We start from the raw sequence: 23,597 nt of genomic DNA on the forward strand, positions 1-23,597 counted from the left end.
TCTTATGACATACGAGTCCAAGCATGTGTGTGTGCGTGTATGTATACATGTATTTATGTATACATGTACAAGTATGTATGTATGTACGCATATATGTACATGTGCTTATGGTCATTAGGGGTGGTGGTGACACATTTACCGTCATTGTCGCTTAATTTTTAACTTTTGCGTGCTTTTAGGCGCTGCGCTACTTTCTATAGAAAGCTTACAGGTGTTCAAGTTTACAATGGCTGCCTACTACTGCGCAATACTTTTCACACACACATACATACGTAATATATACAAAGTGGCTTATAAATTATGCAAGCGGTCATAGACAGCGTTACAGGTCAATCAACGAACAGCTAGTCCATATAGCATGCAAGTATATGTATATATCTTACATACATATGTGTTACAGCGCAGTGTTATCTTCGAATTCGCACCAGCTGGGTGTAAGGCAGGTAAGTGCTCTGCCATTATTTATGGATTATCGTGTATGGTGCATGTGTCGACAGGCTGCGTTATAACACTCGGTATGTGTGTCCGACTATTGACATATTGCGTGGCTTCGATTTGTATTTGTTTAGACATATTTGCTTGACCTTAATGATGATTGAGGTTGTCAGTTTTGGGCTGACACATGGCGCTCTAGATAGTTTTAAGTATATGCTGTAGCTTTCAGATAACACGCGTGCGTTTAGTGAGCTATATTTGGTCAATTAATTAATCTATTTGAACTTTTTATTACAAATTCCGCATGACTCTTAAAGATTATATATGTTTACCCAAATAATATATCTAACCTAAAAAAAATAAAGTTGCAATAACCTACATTTGTATGTAAGAATGAAAGCAATGCATGAAAGTTCAGAAATTTTATGAGATCAAAGTTGCCATATCACTTTGAATGAGTGCTCACAGCTAGTGATATATTTTAAGGTATTTTCTTCTTCTTTACTAGCGGTGACACCGCTTACGCGGTTATTTTGTTTAATTTTTTGTGTGAATATATTAAATTTTCTATTAAACAAAATCGGATGACATTTTTAACAGAGCTACCACTATGTTTTTTTATTAAAAATCTGTTTTTTAATTATTTGTCTGTTAAAAAAAAAACACTTTGCGATTTTTTACTAACATTTTCTGTTTATATCAACTTGCAAGTCAGAAATTATTGTGATGCTTCTTGAAGAGGATTTTTTTTTTTATTTAATTTAATGTAGAAAATTTTTGATTTTCTGATTCTGTAGGCGATTTTCAGGAGGAACTTCGAAAAAGGCTGTCTGGCGGTGAGGAAGATTTTTCTCGTTAAAACTAGCACTAATCCAAAAAAAAGAGGTTTTTAATAAAAACGAAGGCATTCGACAAAAAGGGCCTTATTGTGAAAAAATTCACACTTCTTACTCCTTCAGTCAACATCTGCCAATGTATCGAAGAAAGTCGAGAGTAATTTTCAAGCCATTCGGTTCAGTTGTTTCGGAGAAATTTGCGTACCCATGAACACAACAGCATTTCGAGAAAAACGCGTTAAAGATTTGGGAGCCAACGCTATAAATTACAAAAACGCTGAAATCTCCAAATTGTTTATTGCATCAATTTCAAATTTTCGCAAGTTAGCATAATAATATAGTGTGGGCAAAAAATAGTAAGACTTTTAAATTTAAAATTCGCGCGAAAACCCATTCGTCGAAATATTTTTTTTTCTAGGTTGGTATGACTGTCAGTGACATTTCTGCCAAATATCACATCAAAATAATTATGAAGTACATAAAGTGCATTTGGTGGTTTTTACGATGAATGAAATTATTCAACAAAGAAGTTCCATTGTGCGGCATCAAATTTCTGTTGCGGAAACGTTCAGAATGTTGGAAAAGGCCTTCGATGATAATTATTTATCGCGAGCAAGTTTTTTTGACTGGTAAAAATTATTAAAAGAGGGCCGAGAACGCGTTGACGACGAACACCGTCCGCGACGGCCATCAACATCAACTGCTGATCAACACGTCAACAAAATAAAGGAATTAGTGCTTGAGAATCGACGATTAATAGTCAGAGATCTTACTGGCATCGTTGAAATATCGGAAGGATCAGTGAAAACCATTTTGTAAGATAAAATGGGTTCCAAAATCACTCAATTTATTTCGAAAAAAGCAAGGCGTTAACGTCTGTGAAATAATGCTTTCCGATTACCAGGATGCAATGACATGGATTATTACTGGCGATGGGTTATGGATCTATGCTTACGACGCGGAAACAGTCGATCAATCGGCCGAATATCGGGGCAAGCTGAGCCTAAGCTGAAGAAACTACTTCAAATCAGCTCAAAAATTAGGTTATGTTGATAGTTTTCTTTGATTATCGAGGTGTGGTGCACTCAGAGTTCCTTGCGACCGACCAAACTGTCAACAAGGAATACTATTTGAGTATTATGCTTCGTTTGCGCGAGGCAATTCGTAAAAAGAGGCGGGAATTAGGGGCAGAAAACGGTTAATTTGTGTTACCCCGATAATGCATCGTCGCCTACTGCATTGATTCTTCGTGAGTTTTTCGCCAAATTTCCAACCAATATCGTGCCGCAACCACCGTACTCGTCTGATTTAGCTCCGTGACTTCTGGCTATTCAGCAAACTCAAACAATGGCTATGGGAAAATCGTTTTGAGTCAATTGACGGAGGCATTAAACGTGAATCGCTACACGCATAGAAGGCTATTCTGGAAATTGGCTTTAACAACTGTTTCGTGGATTGGAAAAAACGTTGGCAAATTAAGAATATAAAATTATGAACAAAGTCTTACTATTTCTTGCTCATAGCTTTTATACATGTGAAAAAGTAAAAAGTAATTTTTTGAATACACAAATGAATGCAACCTCTTTAGGATAGCAAAAATTAACATTAAATTATAATTGTTTTTTCCATTATAGTCTCACAAATTATATTTTACAACCATGTATATGTGAGAAATAATAAGAACAACATTTTCAATATTGTGTTAACTTTGTAATTTAATATTTCGTATATACATATACATATACATATATGTTTATGTGCATTTACTTATTGGCACATATTTTCCGCATGTGTTGACTTCTTCTTTTCGCAGAATTCACACATGATTCTAGGTATATACCCCTCACTGCATTCTCAACTTTGTATGTATGTATGTATGTATATGCGATATTTATTTCTCTTTCCATTTGTTTATAAGCGCTGTCGTAAAATTTCCATAAAGTGTTTTTGTCTGCTTTATTTTCTTTTTATATTTCGCGCTACTGTTGCTTAGGTACTCAGTCCAAGCACTTAAGTGCTCGTCTACACATTTTTGTAATATGGTCAAGGCAGTGCCGCGCGATATTAAATAAACAATCAAACACGCTGTGTGTGACTAAGTTTAAATGTCATTCCAAGAATGCGATAAAGTGTTTAACTTTAATCTCTACGTAGGTACTTGTATATATATATACTTAATTATACACAATGTAAAGCGATTGTAGCTTCGTAATATTGCATTTGAAATTAAACGAGAAATTTTGAGAAATTTGAGAGGGCGTTTGGGAGAGAGAATCAAATCTTTTTGTGATCGGCATAAAATTATTGAAGCGATTAAAAAAAAGTTTGGCGAGACTTTATATATTTAAAAAAAAAATACATGCTTTTCTTTAATTTTTTTTAAATGTTTTTTTTTCGAATTCTTATTATTTTTTTTTTTTTGATATTTTAAGAAAAAAAATATTTTTATTTTTTTTTTATATAAATATTTTTATTTTTTTTTTATAATTTTTTTTTTTTAAGATATGTATTTTAAGAAAAAAAAAAAATATTTTTATTTTGTTTTAAGAGATTTTAAGAAAAAAACATATTTTTATTTTTTTATATATATTTTTTTTTTAATTTTTTTTTTATTTTTTGTTGAGGTGGAGCCTCATCTGCTATTTGAACCCACTGAAAGTGTTTATTTTAGTATTCAATCAAAATCTGTCAAACTGAAATGCCAATTCAAAACCACAGATTCTTTAATGACTTTATTGCTTTAATTATTGAATGATTGCCAATAAAGTTTAGTTTGGTTTTCAGTTTTTATATTTTTTGTGCATTTGCTATATTGGCTAACCACTTAATTTGTGGAACAAGCCACTTTATTATGATTGTGTTGTCACAAGTTTGCTTTGGATTGAATTCTTTCTTTGCGACACGCCTCTATTTGACTCTATTTGACTTTGACAAATATAAGTGTTGTTACCGCAGTTATTTACTGCTTGTCAAACAGTCGTTTACTTGATAACGGTGAAGTTACGTACCATATAGTAAACGAGCTTTGAACAGGTGTATACTGTGCTAGGTCAGTTTAGGGTAGGGCTTATCAGTCATATTGCAAATATTAATTATTTTAGTTATTTTGCTTGTTTTCCTTTGACGTTGAAGTTCTTTGACAGATAGTAGTCACTTTGGGTGTCAACGTAGATATTTAGTTTCGAAAAAAAAACATTTTTTTTTTCATTGTGTTAAGCGTCCTTGAAGTAGAAAGGAAAAAAGACCGTGGATGCCCCATTATTTCGAATGTCGCTATGTCAAGATTATCTAAGCTATCGAATTATGAAAAAAAATTTTGATTTTTTATTAAAAAACTAGTCTAGAAACCTTAAATTCTCGTTAGCAAAGAAGTACACACAAGCCTCCAATTGGGCACCCTTACGACTACTAGCGAAGTTCAGTGAACACATACAGCTTTCAGACAGTGTTACCATCGCATAATTGAATTTATTTGTGATCAGTGATATATATAATATGTATGTATATATCAGAGGGCTAATTATCTTATTAATCTTATTCAGCGAACTGGTCCAATTCTGGCTCAATGGTTATGTAAATAAGTAACATTGCCGCATTTGGGACAAAGAGCAAGCTGAAGAGATTCAAGAGCTGCCATTTCATTCAGAAAAAAACGGTTTAGTGTGGTTTATGGGCAGGTGCACAAATAGGTCCATATTGCTTGAAAAATGATGCCGGTGAGAATGTAACTGTCAATAGCGATCGTTATCGCAGCATGATAACCAACTATATGACGCCTGAATTTGAAGCTTGTGATCTCAACGACATTTGGTTTCAACAAGACGCCGGCACTTCTCACACATCGCTTCAATCAATGGATTTATTGAGAGAACACTTCGGTGAGCAGATAATTTCTCGTTTTAGGCCGGTCGATTGGCCACCAAGATCGTGTGATAACAGACCGTTAAACTTTTTCCTGTGGAGATATGTATGTGAAGTGAGGACAATCCCTCTTCGATTCAGGTGGAGAAAAAATCACGCGTGTCACTTGACGGTTACCAGTCGAAATGCTTGAACTAGTCCTTGAAAAATGAACTCAACAGATGGATCATCTGAGACGTAGCCGCGGTTAACATTTGAAAGAGATATTCTTCAAAAAATAAATGACAAAGAATGTTCTTTCGAATGAAAATAAACATTCCCCATTAAATTTGAAGTTTCGGGGTTTTTTCATTACAAAAAGTAGGGAACCTCGAAATGGCTCACACTTTAAATTCAATATTCAATATGGCGTTAGGAATATAAAATATATAGATTGTTCTAAAGAACTTCTCTGTCAGTTATTTGCTTGCTTGATTTAGTTTTGTTAGAACGCGCGTCAAAAATGGCCACTAGCAAAGAGAATACAGACCATATGTATATTCCTTAAGAAAATTTTAATAGTGTTTGTGCGTCTGATATAGTGTGCGTGCATTTCGGAAATGAAAATCGTCAAGTCGAACACCCCAGGATCTCCCAAGACCTAAACTCAAGCCAAAAAACCATTCAGTACCATTTAAATAAGGTTAGTTATGATAAGAAGCTCGATACATGGCTGCCACACGAATTAATGCAAAAGAAAACTCATGGAAGGCATTCTACCTGCAAATCATTGTTGAGCACCAAAAAATATCGATCCATTTTAGGAGCGGATGGTTACTGGTGATGAAAAGTGGATCGCTTACAACAACGCCAAGCGGCACAAGAGGTGGCCAAGCCAGCATTGACAGTCCGAAAGGGTTATCTGTGTGTTTGGTTGGATTGGCATCTATTCTGAGCAGTTCCTCTACGGCTAAGCTCTTAATTTGGACAAGTAAGATCAACAATTGCATTGCGTGAAGTCAGCAATCACCCAGAAATAGCCAATTTTCAAAAAAGGAAAGCGATTGGTGTCCGAACAACGAAAGGCTACACACGTCGATAGTGACTCGCTAGAAGCTCTGAGTTGAGAAGTTCTAACGTAACAACCTGACACCACGTGATTACAACCTGTTCCGGTCTAGAACGCATGTTTCCCCTGTTGAAAACTTTGCCTCAATGAAAGCTTTGTAAATTCGGCTGTCACAGTTTTTTGCCAATTAGAACAAAGGTTTCTATGAGTGTGACATTGCCTTCAAAATGATAACAAATCATCGTATAAAACGATGGATATTTTTTCTAAATCGAATCGCATGATAACTAAATGAATTTATATGCTTCTTGGAAGATCAGCCTAAATGTAGGCAATATTTTTAATTTACTTAATTTTTTTCCAATTATTTGAGCTATTTTTTTCTCAATTAGCAGTTAATAATTTTTTTGCGATGCAATATAAAAAATTTACTATTTTTGTAAAAAAAAATGTTGAAATTTGAAAATATTTACTATAACTGCATCCTGAATGTATACAATGTGCCAAACGCTGTACAAAAATCATATACACATATATTGAAACTAAAGCAAAGTTTAAAGATAACATATAACTTATGGAATAATTACTCGGAGTCGATGACCACAGTAGCTTGTACTCCATTCTTACTATAAGATTTAATATTTTGCATATCTTCCTAATAAAATAATAATAATAACAATAATAATAATAATAGTAATAATAATAATAATAATTATTAATTATATTATTACTAAAAGTTACAACAAATAAAATGTATACTCACAACGCAAGCCTTTATAGACTTCCAAAAGTTCCTCGCAAAGTCTTCAATCTTGCCGCTTTTTCTTTGATTCCTTGCCCTGTTACAGTTTCTCCGTTTGACACAAGCAAACGAAATTAACGGTTCAAATTAATTCTTTATGCTATTTTATATTTACGTTTAAACTCAAAAAACACAGATCTTATAGGCGAAATTCCACACAAATTTTTTTTTATTTTTTTTTTTTCGTTTTTCAATTTCACAAAATTTTCAACACGTTCAAACTATTGCTCAGGCAACCGCTTCGGCTGGTTTCGGTAAAATACACACTCGACTGCACGAACGATAAATCGATTGTCGGCAACGGATGTAGTTTTTAATTAAACGAAAAATCGACGCTCAACAGTCACATTGCAGGAAATATTTTAGGTTATGTGCACCTTACAAATCTTGCGAATATTACACTGCGAAGAATTGTGCGCACATATAAAACGCCTGCACGAATTATTATGTTATGTGGCGCTAAGTGATGCGTAAATGTTATCGATAACGATTAATTTAACGCTTAAACGTGAGGCGTTGTTAACTTGATAGCGAGATTGCAAAGCGTTTCGTTGCTACAAACGACCTTCGTAACTTTTCCGTTATAATTTTCACACACTTAAGCACTCCAAAGTCACACAGCTGCTATGAGCAGTTGAGATAACCGAATTTGATTTCGAATTTTTCGGCGCAAGAATTTAACTAGTTTGCACGTTCTGTCGCCGCTTAGCGTCTTCTCTCTCTCGCACTCACACTCTACCGTTGTTCACTGGCTCTAGCGCAGCGCTTACTTTAGCTTGATTTTTTTCTTGACTTTATATTGGCGATTACGTTGATCTATGGCAAAATCATATCGCGATCTCTGCACATTTTCGCTATTCAAATTGTTGTCGTACGTACCGAATAAACGGAAAACTCTTAACGAATACGTTGTGACAAAAGTTACAGCGCCAGTTGAGAAGAAGTCACCACGGCCCCGCGTGTAACCTCTAAAACGATCCGACTGCCAAGTGGATAGGCGGCTGGCGCTTTTGTTGCTGCTGTTGTTGGCGATTGACAATAGTATCGCACGAAGTTTCCCTTTATGGACCTCTGCCAAGCTATACCAAAGCTATGATGCCTTTGATGAAACCGTTAGGTAACAACTCAACAATCAACAATGCAAGTAATCAGCGCAAATATAATCTCTTTGTGCCGTGGCTGGGCGTGTACGGCAATAAATCGCTACTAACCGCTTCGTTATCGTAACGATATGGGGTTGTTATCAGCTAAGTGCTGCTAGTCGAAATGTCTAGCTTACCGCTAACGGTATTGCGTTTTATTGATTAAACGACTGTGTGTGTTGCACCCGAACCGTGGGTGTTGTCGTCAACGCCGTTGATTATGCTTGGAGCGCAGTCAATGGCGGCGTAATTCAAGCTGCTTCGAAGCGTTTGCTTATCCGAATAGTCGCGATATTAACCAGATGTGCAAATCGGCAAATGCAATGTAAAGCTCGTCCACTATTTGCCGGCGATCGCCAAACGCAACTGGCGTATTTCCACCGAAAAGTGGCACAACTATACGCCCACAGCGTGCTGCTAACGGCGCTTTTTGTTTTTCACTTTTCTATTTTTCTATATCTTCTATAGTCGGCTTTTAGGCTCTCAGGCGTTGCGCCTACTAAACGCTTGAAAACTACGTTGCTACGCTTCTCTCTCACTCTCTCGCTCGTGCTCTCGGCGTGAACGCAGGCGTATTGCTGCTGCTTGCTCCCACTATTCGCTCCCTCATGCACCGCGCTAGTCACGCACACGCACTATCGGGCTCCGCGTACTAGCCTACGATGTGTTCTTCAATGTGTACCAGGTGTATTCGTATGTGTTCGTGTGTGTTTGCGTGTGTCTATGTATGTTCGTGTTTGTTGTAGTTATGCTTGTTCTTTCACTCCGTTATGTATTTGTTGGTGTGTATTGGTGGTGATGCACTCGTTTCGCGTTCGTTGACGCGACTCGGCTGGACTCGTCTCTGCTTGGCTGGCTCGGCGGCGGAAAACAATCTACGGCTGTTTGAGGAAATGTGTCGACACCAGCCGATATCTTAGCATGGGGGGTTTGTTGTGTGCGGTGTGGGGGTGTGTGTGTGTCTGTGTGGGTGTCTCCTGACGTTAGTGGCGTGTATTTACGCTACTTTACAACAGTTTTTTACACACATACTAAAAAGTTTTTCAAATTCTCGGTTTTACACACACAATGCGGCGGCTGCTTAGTAACGTGGCACGAAGTCCACCAAAGGCTGGGTACGATTGTTCAAAGTTTCATGTGCGCGATTTTGGCACTTGATAGTTTTTTTTCTGTTGCTCTTTTGCTCTACTTGAATTAATAGAATATTTTTCAGTCACTTTTTGTTGAGTTTTTAAGCGCAGACTATGCGGCAACAATCTCAATGACTCTTATTGGCACTTTGTTCGGAAGTTCCGTTATCTGTAAGATTGAAAAGAATGTATGGCTCATAAGTGTTTCGTAAATATATACTTATACATATAAATATTCATAGTTATTTTACATAACAAAACTAGTTTTATGGCTTGGACTTAAAAATTAATTAAGTCAGCGCGCTGGCAGCACGATTTATTTGAAAGCTTAAGTTGGCTAGAAGACTGAGTCTAAAATTAGAAAGTATGTTGGAAGTATGAAACGAAGAATGATTTGTAAATCAAACTGTTTATAATATTAAAGCGAAGTGGTGTTTTTTGATATTTATCATTTCATTACCACGCACAGTGGTACGATTTTCAAGGTTAAGCGAATGGAACTTTTTTATACAAATTATATTTCTAGCCTGAATAGAATACTTTAAGTATAAAGAAGCGTCGGAAGCCCTGTAAAAAATATTTATATACATACATATACAAAAGATCAGCATGGTGAGCTCGATTTAGTCGTCTGCACGACCATCTGTATATAAGTGAACTAGTCCCTTAGTTTTTGAGATGTCGACTTGAAATTTTGTATACGTATTTTCCTCCCCAAGAAGTTGCTCATTTGTCGGAAACTTGGATATTGGACTACTACAACATATAGCTGTCATACAAACTGACTGATCAAAATCAAGTCCTTGTATGGAAAACTTTTTTAATTGACAAGATATCTTCACGAAATTTGACATGGAGTATTAGCTGAACCAACGATACAATGTTCGAAGATATTGTTCAGATGGGGTCGCTATAGCATATAGCTGTCATACAAACTGAGCGATCGGAATCAAGTGCTTGTATGAAAAGCCTTTTCATTTGACAAAGTATCTTCAAGAAATTTGGTACCGATTATTGCCTAAGGCAATTATACAATCTCTGAAGAAATTGTTCAGTTCAGACCACTATAGCATGTATCTGTCATATAAACTGAACTATCAAAATCAAGAAAAAAATCGTTTATACTCTTTTATGTTGAAAAATATAACTGTGATAGTGTTTATAGCTGCGTGGCAACCGAAATTAACGGGTTTTCTATTTTTTTTTCTAAAATTGTTTCAGTTGATTTTATTACAATTATTTTCTATACTATATAAGTAGCTATAACTATAGTTTAACCGGCAAGCACTTGCTCTACAAATTTTATAAACTACGTATCATCGAAATTGAGTGTTTTATTGCTCACGATTTACCACTGCATATTATATATGAATATGCATCTTAAAATTTTAACCTCGAGCTGGCAGATATAACCAATATATAACTATTATATAACCATTATATAACCAATATATAAATATTATATAACCAATATATAGCCATTAAATAACCAATTTATAACCATTTTATAACCAAAACTCCAATTTTGTTTCAAATGAGTGGTTTCTATTATATCGTTTTTCCTTAGGCTGTAAACTTATGAAAATTTATTCTACGTTATTTCACATTTTAGGTGCCGATATACATATACTTTTAATTTGAAATAGTAAAAGATTTCAAATAATAAAGTCACTTTTGGATTGTTAAAAAAAAAACACATTTTTAAGATAATTTTTCTAAACGCTACATAAATTTTTGATATTTGAAGAAAGGTTTTGTCAGTAATCAGCTCTGCAGTTTGATGGCAATCCCTACATATCTACATAAAATTTTTGGAACCAAGGTTTTTGAATTTTTGAAACCATATTTCAGATTAGAGCTTAAGTAACTCAAAAATAGTTGAGTGCAAAAAGTTGCTCAAAGTTTTGAATGAGGTTCTGAATCATTTTTTTTTTTGTCCACACAATACTTAAGTTTGGATTCACACTCACATATCGGTCAAGTAAAATTATTTTTTGCATATAAACATTTTAATCTTTTTTTCATATACGTAAATTCAGTTTTTCAATTCTTCAACCGCAATCTTTAATTTAGCTATTTATTAACATTTTTGTAAATAAATCTTTTGACAGTCTATTTGGGTATCGAAGAAGCTAGCGATTGCGGCTGAAGATTATAAAAACTGAAAATAAAATATTTTTATCACCAATGAAGTCTTTTTGGGTGGTTTCACAGTTCGAGAAGTGCGAATCAGAGACATATTTTCACAGAAAATGTATTCTGGAGTATTTTTCAAAGATTAAGTTAGAAAAAATTACAATTTTTAATGAAAAGGGCAGATTAAAGGCGCTCATAATTGATTTTAATTTTTTTTGTCTCTCTAGAACATATTACAACATAAGGCCAGTTGCAATTTTTTGGTTACTCACACGAAAAAAAAATAATTATTAGCTTCAACTTCTCATTAAAAAAAATTCGAAAATGTTCTTCAATAAATTTCATTAAACTACATCACACAAGATTCTTAAAATTTGCAACAAGATTAACAAAAATAATTTTTCACATCCTCTCACTATAGTCAAAAATCAATATACCGCGCTGTGTCCAATGAGAGATTAAGCACACTTTATTCGCCGCAAACTTTGCACGCTGTCTTTTCGCGTTTCACAAAGCATTTCTAGCCGCCAGTTGCAAGTTGCAAGTTTTTGCCAACACTTTCATTTATAAATATATTACTAAAACTAAAATTGTTACACTAAAATTAGCAGCGGCCCCCACCCACGCCTTTCAGCACACCAAAGCACTGGTTACACTTATTATCTCTTCTACGCCCCCCGCACACTTACCGCGAGCACAAGTTGGCCACATGTATGTATGTATGTCGCAATGCACACGTTAGTTGATATGTGTGTGAGTGTACGTATGTATATGTGTTTGTGTGCACTGCGGCTTTCTGCTTCAATTAGTTAAACCAGAAAAAAGAAACGAACACACAATTGGAAAATATGCTATATTCACTACTAGAGCACTGTTTGTTACACCACGCGTGTAGTCGCCGTCCGATTCACGTTGTGTCATGCGAAAGACGCAATTTCTATCTGCCGCTGACACGAGTAATCGAAAGCAAAGCGAGCGGCAACAGTGGGAGCGCGCCAGCCAATCAACCAAGCAGCGCAGAGACCAAAGTCTCATCAACAAGCAAATTTGTTGTAAGAAGAGGTGGCTATGGCACTCGGCTTGTTGGGCGATGATGACGGCAGCATGTAAATGCTGTACTATTGCCCTGTGGGGTCGCTTGACTGCACAGCCGGCTGTTGGCGTAGCACTACTACTCTAGGTTGTTTATTCACGTTTCTCTCACGTTTTGCACGTTGCCATTTTGCGCTCTACTACTCGTATTCGTTGGTGGTTCGTGATTTTCAGCGACATGTGCACCATGTCACATTGTTGCCGTATTGATGAAAGTCCAAAAAGAAGGGCGATTTTTTGACTCTGGATTTTAAGGTCCAATTTATGATCCCACCTATTATGCCTTCTAAAGATTTGAGTGTTAACCCTTTGACAACTTGATAGCGCTATATTAAAATAGAATCGCCTTTTATTTCAAAATTTATTAATAATCTTTCGATTTTTTAAGAATCACTATTTCTTCGTATAATGCTCAGTAAATCACAACTACCGAAACTCCAATACATTGATAGAATTACTATGAAAGCAAACACATACACACCGTAGAACTCTCTGAGTTTCATTTAGATTGATCAATTCGGCCTTAAGAAGCTAAAGGAAACTTTTACAGAAATCTATAGTAGGGCTCTTTAGGAATTCACCAGTGATTTGTTGGCTTGCAGAGTGGATTAGAGATAGATTTTCGATTAGTTCGGGTATATATAGAATCGATAACATTGTAGTCCACTAATTCATGCAAACTTTGTCCAACGCGGATTTATACGATCTAATAATATCCATATAATAATATTTATAAGATGAAAATATATAATGACTTATGAACCATCACCATCAACTCTTTCTAAGTGTAGTTTTCGAGGTTAAAGAACTTATTACATCCATTCTTCCGCGACTTTAGAGATTTCTAGTGAAACTTTAAAGGTTATTCCTAGAGCTTTCTTCCTCTTATAATTATATTTCCAATAGAGACGCTACAAAAGTAGAACGATAGGGACAAAAACAACGCCATATTTTCCCCCGCTCTTTTGACATTTCTCTTCGGTAAGGTTTGCCATTTCATCATGGAAAGATATACGATCCAACGAGTCGAAATTATTAAAATTTACTACCGAAATTCGGAGTCAGTGGCCTCAACTTTAAGAGCGCTACGTCCAATTTATGGTCGTCATAATCGTCCTGTCAGATCAACAATTGATGGTCTAGTGGAAAAATTTGAATCCACAGGCACAATACAAAATGTTCCCGTGCCAGTGAAACAAAGAAGTGCCAATGAAACAAAGAAGTGCCCGTAGTGTCGAGAATATTGCTGTCGCTAGCGCATCAATTGAGGAAGACCCAAATCAGTTTCTCAAGCGTTGGGCATCTCTGTGACGTTGTTGTGGTGAACTTTGCGAAAAGAACTCGGCCTACATCCTTATAAGACCAAATTGACGCAAGAATTGAAGCATCTTGACCACCAGAATCGTCGTATATTCGTGAATGGGGCTGAGTAACAACTTGAAAATGATCCGAACTTTCATCTTGAAACGACTGGCTAAATGGCTTCGTCAATAAGCAAAAATGTCTTATTGATCAGGCAGCAATCCACACGTACGTCATGAGGCACCATTGCATCCCGAAAAGATTACGGTTTGGTGCGGTTTATGGGCCGGCGGGGTCATAAGGCTGTACTTTTACCGCTCAATAATAACCGATTTGGACAATATAAGGTTCCAACAGGATGGCGTCGCAATGCCAACAAGCCAGCGACGATTGATGAACTTCTTACGAATATCGATTATGAAATTGCAGCAGTACAGACCGATTTATGCTTAAAAACTGTGGACAATTGGGTTCAGCGTCTGGACTTACATATGTACATAATGGCATCGAGCGCTCTTATTGAAAACCCTTCATTAATCTTAATCAGTCAGTTTGTATGGTAGCTATATGCTGTAGTGGTCCGATCTGAACAATTTCTTCAGAGTTTATACCGTTGTCTCAGATAATAATCTATGCCAAATTTCATGAAGATAACTCGTCAAATAAAAGTTTTCAATATTAAATTTTGATTTTGGTCGGTCATATAGTGGTCCGATATCGGCGATTCCGACAAATGAGCAGCTTCTTGCAAAGAAAAGGACGTTTGCAAAACTTCAGACCAATATCTCAAAAACTGAGGAACCAAATAAAAGTAGGCCAGTATACACAGGGATTTGATGTGGCAACACCGAACAATAATGCAGTTACTATTGGAGTTTATGCTGCTTATATGTTTTCTTTTTGTTTTAGCGCGCGTAAAGCGATGAGTAAGCGTGCCATGCTCTCCACGCTCACACCACTCCCTCGAAAAAGCAATGGAAAATTTCCAAATAAATTCAAACAGACATAGATACGCTTGAGTGCCACATAGTTTATACAAACATAGTTATGCTATGAATGAGTTGTTGTAGGGATCTCGCCACTTCAGTGAAGTTATGAATGTACAAGCTGTGCAACAACAAAATCACCACAAATAACTACAATCTATGTATGTTTGTAAATGGGTGTGAGCAACAACATAACCACCTCCTCGACATGAGCACACTCCCTTTCAGCAAGCATATTTAATATGCGAAAGTAAGCGCTCTTTTATGCTCACTTGTGTCAGCAGTGCTCTCAGTGGCTTTGCGCGTGCTTTGCTGAGCAACTTTATGCGTGGTACCGTTATGTTGCAAGGCCGTTTGTTGCTTTTTGTATGGCTATGTTATGTGCATACATACATATTTTTTTTAAATTGTGCCGCAAATTTCTAGAATGTTCTATGAACGGGGTTATAGTGTCGAAGTCAATTTCGTTACTTACCACGTTGATAGCTTTTGCTCTGACACATGTGCTCTCTAACTCTCACTTGCGCTCGCGTTGTTTTATGCTGCTCTTACACCGTTATGCCACAAGCTATTGGCAAAGCTGATTGGTCCGTTTGATGGGTGTGTTGCAGGGCCGAAATGCAATGCGAAACTTGCATGAGAAATACGCGAATTGCCGGCTAGCTGACGCAGCGAATTTGCGATAACCGAAATACTCGCGTTGTAGTTGAGTATACTGGTGACTTTTATTTATTTTCGTTTTTTTTTTTTGTAATAAATCGCAGAAACAATTTTTATGTTTTTTCGTTTTCCTGCTTAATCGTTTAATTGTTGATTTCACTAAAAATTTGCTTTATCGGCGATTTTCGTTCGTTTTTACTTTTTGTTGTGATTTCACAATTTTTATGAGTTTACAGCTTTTTTTGATGTCGCCTCGCTATATTTTCTTCTACACGTAGCTGCAATAAAATAATAAATAAGGAAAATAAAATTTATTGTTTCGGAAATTTCAAGCAATTCCAATAATTATATAACAAATAAGGTAAACAAATCAGACTTCGATATAATATTTATTTTTTATTATTCTTCGGTATTTGTGAATACGTATGTACAAACATATATTTATACAAAATATACAAAGCGTATCGCCAGAACAATTCCACTTTACGCGAGTTAATAAAACCATCTTTATTTGTGCACTTGTCAGTGTCAATTGCTAGCAATTTATTTATACGACAATATCATATTTCAGATTCGCGTAAAATATAGTGCGCTTATACGTATGTAATATGGGCGTCTATTTATATGGAAAGCAAAGGAATTTCAATAGCTCCTATAAAAAACTATAACAAGTAAGCAAGAGCTAAGTTCGGGTATAACCAAATCTTATCGTTCTTGCAACTTGCAAGCATTAAAGCCCAGGTAATACTTCCAGGTACATAAACATGTTAGTTATATATAGTTTTATGTGGATTATATTAGGTTGTCAAAAAAGTCTTGCGGTATTTTCGCTAGTTTGTTGAAAGCGCGTAGTTCTAGTTTTATTTGTCGCATCGGGTCATGCTATACCTTTTTGGAAAGCTCATTTCCCGCGCTAACACGTGTTTAATTGTCATTGATTGTCGTTTCTTTTAAGTCGTTCGTGAGTTATAGCGTCGCAAACATGGAGCAAAATAAAGAGAAAATACGGCATATTTTACAGTACTACTACGATAAAGGCAAAAATGCATCTCAAGCCGCCAATAAAATTTGTGCAGTTTATGGACCCGATATAGTTTCCATTTCCACCGCACAACGATGGTTTCAACGTTTTAGTTCTGGTGTAGAGGTGGTCGAAGATGCGCCACGCTCCGGAAGGCCTGTCGTCGAAAATTGCGATAAAATCGCTGAATTGGTCGAAAGAGACCGGCATAGTAGCAGCCGTAGCATCGGTCAAGAGCTGGGCATGAGTCATCAAAAATTCATTTCAATTTCAATAAAAAAAAAATCAATAAAAATACCGCAAGACTTTTTTGACAACCCATTATTATAAGGTCTAGGGCGATTTTATTCATTCTAAGCACAAGAATGCACCATTGTTAGTAAAACACGCTCTCATAATTTAATTAAGATAACTCACATATTAACCGATATATACGATATAAAGTCCTTGGAAGTTCGAAAATCTTTATATTAGGTATATGGGGCCAAGGGAAGTATAGAGCCGATTCAACCCATTTGTAGCAGACAGATATACCGCTATCAGGAAAGGATTGTCTCCGAATTTAAATTATAAATCTGACACATTGTCCAATATTTTCGGTAAAAAGTCAGCGATAGCCTCTGCGGTCCACATAATTTCTACCTAGAGGCTTGAACAATTTTGGTTCCATTTATATAATTTTTGGTCATAAGTTGGCGTACTTCGAAAAAATTATTCGTGCAAAGTTTTATCCCGTTATATTGATTGCTTCATGATTTGTACACAGGAAAGTGAAAGAATTAAGTGGAGTTTAAACAGGCGGACAGGCAGACAGTTACCCGGATTTCAACTTTTCTCGTCATCCTGATCATTTATATAAACATTGTGACAAAAAAGTAAACGGAAATTGTAAATAAAACGCAAAATATTTAATTATTCATCAATTTATTATATTTATTGTCTCGCCTTCAAAGTAATCCACACCAGATGTAATATACTATACTTATGCCAACGATTTTTTCTGTCCTCGAAGCACTTTTCTTAAGCACTTTTTGGGATGGCCTTCAACTTCTTTAGCGAATATTGTTTTATCTCTTCGAACGCCTGAAAACGGGCTCCGTGGAGCGGTAATTTCAGTTTGGAAAACAAGAAAAATTCACACGGAGCCAAATCTGGTGAATACAGTGGTTGATTAATGGTATTCATTGCGTTTTCGGCTTTAAATTCGATCAAAATCGTGGCTCCATGCGACGGTGAATTATCATCGTGTAAAATCCATGAATTGTTCTTCCACAATTCCGGCCGTTTTCGACGGATGTTCTCACGAAAACGTCTCAATACGGCCAAAGAGGACTGCCTATCGACCGTCTGTCCCCCCGGAACAAATTCATGATACACCAAACTGCGAATATCGAAAAAACAATGATGTTCATCTTGATTTTTGAGCGGTTTTGGCGTAGTTCTTTAGTTTCGGCTTGTTTTTTTCCTTCATTCCGATGATTGTTCACATACAAACAGTCAAACTTATTAACCCATATCTCATCAGCAGTGCTAATGCTCTCCATGAATATGGGATCGGAAATCGTATGATCAAGCATGACCAAAGAGACCTGTTCATTCGAACAGACTAGCGTGAGATGTCGAGCTTTCTTACCATCTCTCTAACACTTGCCTAACTTGCCAAACGATTTTCAAGCCATATCCTTTTTTAATATTTTTATCAGTTCGAAGATCTCTACAGAACGAGGCATGTCTTCGACGATCTCTCGACTGCCTTTGACTACTGAATCACTGCAAGCCTTTTCCAATATTGGCAACGATTCAGCACACAAAATTTGGTTAGAAGTACAAAATTTGAACAAAAACTGTTTATTCCATATTTTTATTTTATTTTTTATTATTGAAAAAATTGATAATTCAATCTATATTTATGACTCAATGTATAAGTACAATGGGTTGTCAAAAAAGTCTTGCGGTATTTTTATTGAATTTTTTTTTATTGAAATTGAAATGAATTTTTGAGTCATCATGCCCAGCTCTTGACCGATGCTACGGCTGCTATTATGCCGGTCTCTTTCGACCAATTCAGCGATTTTATCGCAAATTTCGACGATAGGCCTTCCGTTGCGTGGCGCATCTTCGACCACCTCTACACCAGAACGAAAACGTTGAAACCATCGTTGTGCGGTGGAAATGGAAACTGTATCGGGTACATAAACTGCACACATTTTATTGGCGGCTTGAGATGCATTTTTGCCTTTATCGCAGTAGTACTGTAAAATATGCCGTATTTTCTCTTTATTTTCCTCATGTTTGCGACGCTATAACTCACGAACGACTTAAAAGAAACGACAATCAATTAAACACATGTTAGCGCGTGAAATGAGCTTTCCAAAAAGGTATAGCATGACCCGATGCGACGAATAAAACTAGAACTACGCGCTTTCAGCGCCAACTAGCGCAAATACCGCAAGACTTTTTTGACAACCTAATATATATAAACAATCGAATCATATAAACACCACCCCTCACGTTAAACTTTATTTTGTTTAATTTCAAAGTTCAAGCTTTTATATTTGTTTGTATAACAGACGAGAACATTCGAGAAGCGCACGAGACCAAACAAATGAAAATAATGCGAATTGATTTCGCATTCAAGTTAATAATATTTCAATTGTAAAGTCACTTGAATTTATGCGATATATTAATACATATGTATTTAATGTTGTTGGGATAAGTAGATATATGAAAATGTACGTCTGTCGTTCCCATTCGCTTAGCCAGAAATGGCTTAAAAATAAATGCATGGCAATTTATCGCCGGAAAAAGTCATGTGTAAGAAGTTAAGGCAGCAGAACAAATTTTATGAAATAGATTTCTACATCGACAAAAAATAGAATTTATGGGGCATACTTAGTGTGAAATTAAAGAAATCGATTTTCTCATATTTCAATACGTTAAACATTTAAAAATAACATACTAAAATTTTACATCGAAGTTGCAAATCGTTTTTGACTTAGAGGCTTCTTAAGTATAGCTACTCAGTTTATTCACTTCGACCAACTTATCTTTAAATTATCAAATATTTTCTGTTTAAGTTTAATTAAGCAAATTTCACTGTTAAAGTAATATATGGAGACTCATACTAGTTCTAAATAATTAAAGAGTATCCATTAGTTGGGGTCTGTTCTGAGATATCGTCTTACCGACAAAGCAGTTGTTCAAAGTGATATTTTATTTATTTATTGCTTACATATTCATCAAGCCATAAAAGGAAAACAACTACACAATTAAAACACAATAAAAATGTGTAACAAAGCTCCGTATATACTATAAATATACCCGGAGCAAAGTATATTCAACCTAATGTGTAACAGGCACGTGAGTTCAACTTGCAGCATGGCAGCGAAGAAACTGGATACCAACGCTGAGCAAACAACTGCACGAGGAGAGCGTGTGGACGGGGGAAAATCAAAGCAAAATAAATACGCAATTGAGCAATATGAAGCGAAATGCCGGCAATAAAGGTGCTTGAAATACAAGTCAATCATAGAGCCGCCTATACCATGAACACACCACACACAGGCGCACCTACATTTGGAAACACTTGATGGGCAATGTCCAGCTCAGCTGTCGTTTACTCGGTTACACAACTGGCGAACGTTTATTAACTCGGCTCACTCAGTTCCTCATAATTAATGTCAATTGGCATCAATTTTGCACTATTTTCAAGAGCCGGGCGCTATGTACATACCTACATCGGTACATTTTGTATTTATGTAATTGTGTTGGTTTGGGTGAACCGAGAATTGGCACACTGACGGTGTGTGAACCGAGTAACTTTTAACTTTTCCCTTTTATTTACTTGCCTCGGTGCATAGCTTTGTATGTATCAGGTATATAAAAGGATTTGTAAGAAATTATGTGCGAAATGATCGAGAATAATGGGGCTGTTTTGGCTAAATGGTCTCTCGGAGCATAACATATAATAGAAGGGTTTCTAGAAGTAACTCGGGATTAGATGAATTTAGCGAAATATTTGTCGGATTAAAGGGTGAACGCATCAGTTTTCGAAATGGCATTGGATGGTAAGATGGTTTGGTCGAAGGATAACACATAATTGAATCGGATTTGAACTATAATATTGAAATATATTTCGGGATTGAGTGCGATATATTTTAAACATTTAACATCAGCGTTGCTTTGAGAGGGAGTTCAGTGGAAGAAAAGTTGACTTCGAACGTTGCATAAACAAAGAAACCAATGTCCTTGGGCGAAGTGCTTCATTGGCAAGAAAATCTACGGTCACTATTGCTATTATAGAAAAAATCATATATTTTACTACAGGGTCAAACAATAAAATAAAGTTATTTTGGCGGATTATGTTCCATATCTTCGAGACGTTCTTCCTTTTCGCTGTTTTGCGCCAATTGGAGATTCCAAGTGTATTCAGGTCCTTCTCCCCCTGGTCTTTCCAATGGAGTGGAGGTCTTCAACTTCCTCTGCTTCCACCGGCTGGTTCTGCTTCGAATACTCTCAGAGATGCTGACTCATTTCGCTGAATTATGTCAATTCGCTGAATTAGGTTATCAATGTCGTCGTAAATCTTAGAATGCTTATCTCGCTCGTTATCAATGTTGTCATCGTCCATGCCTCAGCACCATATAGCAGAACGAGGATGAGGACTTTACTTCTTAATTGCCTGCTCAGGTCGAAGTAGCACCAGTTAGAGTATATTAGAGTTAGTATTTTTCTGCGTTGGATTTCGAGGCTGACTTCGTTGTAGGCGCTAATGCTGGTTCTAAGATAAACAAAATTATTTACGACTTCGAAGTTATGATTGTCAACAGTGACATGGGAAGAGATATTTCGTTTTGCCCTCGTTCACTACCAGACCCATTTGCTTCGGTTTTTACCAAGTCTGGAGAAAGTAGAACTAACGGCGCGGTTGTTGAGGCCAATGATATCAATATCATCAGCATAAGCCAGCAGCAATTCAATGCAGAGTGATTAATTTATTGACGTCCTTAGAGAAATCTGTAAGCCCCAACCAAGGCCAAGGTCTTTTCAAAATCCAAAGAGGGGAACCTGATAGTTGTTGAAATAATAATTTGATAGATATCGAAATGGAATCCGTTTTAGTGCCTCTTTGACTCACTAACCGTGCATTCAAGGCTGGTTAAAGAATGTCTAACCTCGTTCCGAATGACATCGATATACTGACATGAGCATTGCCGCAGCGGAATCGCAAGTAAGTGCAAAGCTGACGAGCTGGCAGGGAAAGGCACCAAAATAAGACCGGATTGGTGCTTCGCTTCCATCGGTTCTTGCGCTGTCGCAATATACTTTAGCCTAAGGTCGATCACACAAGATTCAGTAAGCTCTGACTCCTCGGTAAGGCATCTCCCTAGTTGTGGCGGTACTATCGACGCCTACGCTGTAAGGTTAAGAACTTTAAAGAATGCTAACTGTAGAAGCTGTGTTTAAGAAGACGAGCTGGAGACATTCCAACACTTTCTTCTTTATTGTGCCGCGTTTGCGAGATCAAGGCTTAAATACTTGGTGACTCTTTCTCACTTTTAGATATTCCACAAAGCCGTTTGGTAATATAAATTAAACGTCTAAGCAAATTGGTATTGTCCTCAAGGCGCTTTGTCGATTTATAAGATCGGATATAGGAGTTATACGTTTTATGACTTCACAAAGAGCTGATCATAGTAGTTGTAGTGCGAACTCCATCTTAAGGATCAGCCATCGAAGCTAAGCTCTCATGAAGTCATAAAGGCAACGCTATAACTTGTAGGGAGTATTTGATACAGATTCGTCGAAACTCATAACTATATTTAAGGTTTTTTATATGGCATAGTTAATTATTCAAGTTTTGTGAAGTGCTACAGGCCTATGGAGTTTCACATAAGATCAAGTTATGATCGTTATTAATTATCTATGATTATTGCTTTAAAGATTATTTAAAACAATTCTGCCAACTCTTTCATACATGGTTGCATGGCTGATAACGACATTTGTGCGCATAAATACTGACAATGGCCAACAACAATGGCGTACATTTGTGTGGCAGTGAAGAAAATTTCTGTGTCAAAAACAACTGTTGCAGCTGCCAAGCGAGTGTTGACAGAGCGTATGAAACTACTTTAGCGCAAATACACATACATACACACATACTTATTATACATGAATGTATAAATGGCAGCACATGCATAACTATAAATATTCGCTTATAAAGCTGCACCAAGTCTGAAGTGCCAACTGACTCAGCCATCCCAAGCGCCAAGCAACAACAAAGCGCTACGCTATGAAATTGACGCTTGATTTCCTCTCTAGATCAGCAGTGCAATGTCGAGAAAGGATTCGGTTGCCGTCAACCACACTGACACACTGCACGCTAGGAATTGCCAACCACCACCATAGCTATGTGTGACGCGCCAATGCTTTCAGTCAGCTTTCACTTGACTAATTCATTGGCAGCATATGGCGAGTTGGTGAGCTGGTGAGCGAGTATAAATGAAATTATTGCACTGATTTGTAGAGCAATGGAAATATGGGCATAGCAAGTGCAGAAGTACGACCGCAGCACAACCAACTGCATACACATTTACAGTTATATGCTAAATGAGAACTGCGCGTCTTGAGCAATGCAACGCAATAAAATCATGTCTGCCATAAATTTTAATAATAAACTGTTATATGACAGTTGCATGTGAAGAAACTAAAAAAACATATTTAAAGCTCTCAAAAGTGATATTAAATGCACCGCATTCTTGTGTTCAGTACTTTTCCTAATAACAAGTGACGGCGGGTGTCTCAAGGTTACGTCGCGACGTGTGAAAAATCTATTAGAATATTTATTCTGGGACGCATCAGGTGGTCAGTCTACTAGACTGAGCAAGCGTCAAAATAAATGATGTTATGTAATGATGAGCCGATTAGCACATGATCTTAGAAAATTGTTCTAGAAAATGCTAAAGAAAACTAAAAATGTATTTGATGATTATTTTCACAAATTTATTTTTTTGACGACCAACTTTGTTGACATGAGTAATTTTTAATGTTAAACACTAAAATGATGATCAATAAACTCGAGTTTATTGTGAAACACTATCTCAGCATTTATGAGTAGTGTTTATTTTGTGATAACAAACTTGGTGT

At 36.5% G+C, this 23,597-nt stretch overlaps 1 protein-coding gene across 3 annotated transcripts in view; it reads right to left on the reverse strand.

Moving 5' to 3' along the window:
- LOC126756880 (protein FAM13A) overlaps nt 1-23,597 on the reverse strand; it is a 101,740-nt gene that overhangs the window by 43,992 nt on the left and 34,151 nt on the right. For 2 of the 3 annotated variants that reach the window (XM_050470369.1, XM_050470370.1), the window contains exons 2-3: nt 15,246-15,708; nt 6,944-9,423 (exon numbers count right to left, since the gene is read on the reverse strand). The gene's annotated coding sequence lies outside the window, so the exon portion shown is untranslated. Of the gene's footprint in view, nt 1-6,943; nt 9,424-12,079; nt 12,313-15,245; nt 15,709-23,597 lie in introns of those variants that run through there. The other variant, XM_050470371.1, reaches the window with a different exon arrangement.

Source organism: Bactrocera neohumeralis, chromosome 4 (genome assembly GCF_024586455.1).
Source record: "Bactrocera neohumeralis isolate Rockhampton chromosome 4, APGP_CSIRO_Bneo_wtdbg2-racon-allhic-juicebox.fasta_v2, whole genome shotgun sequence".
Lineage (NCBI taxonomy): Eukaryota > Metazoa > Arthropoda > Insecta > Diptera > Tephritidae > Bactrocera > Bactrocera neohumeralis.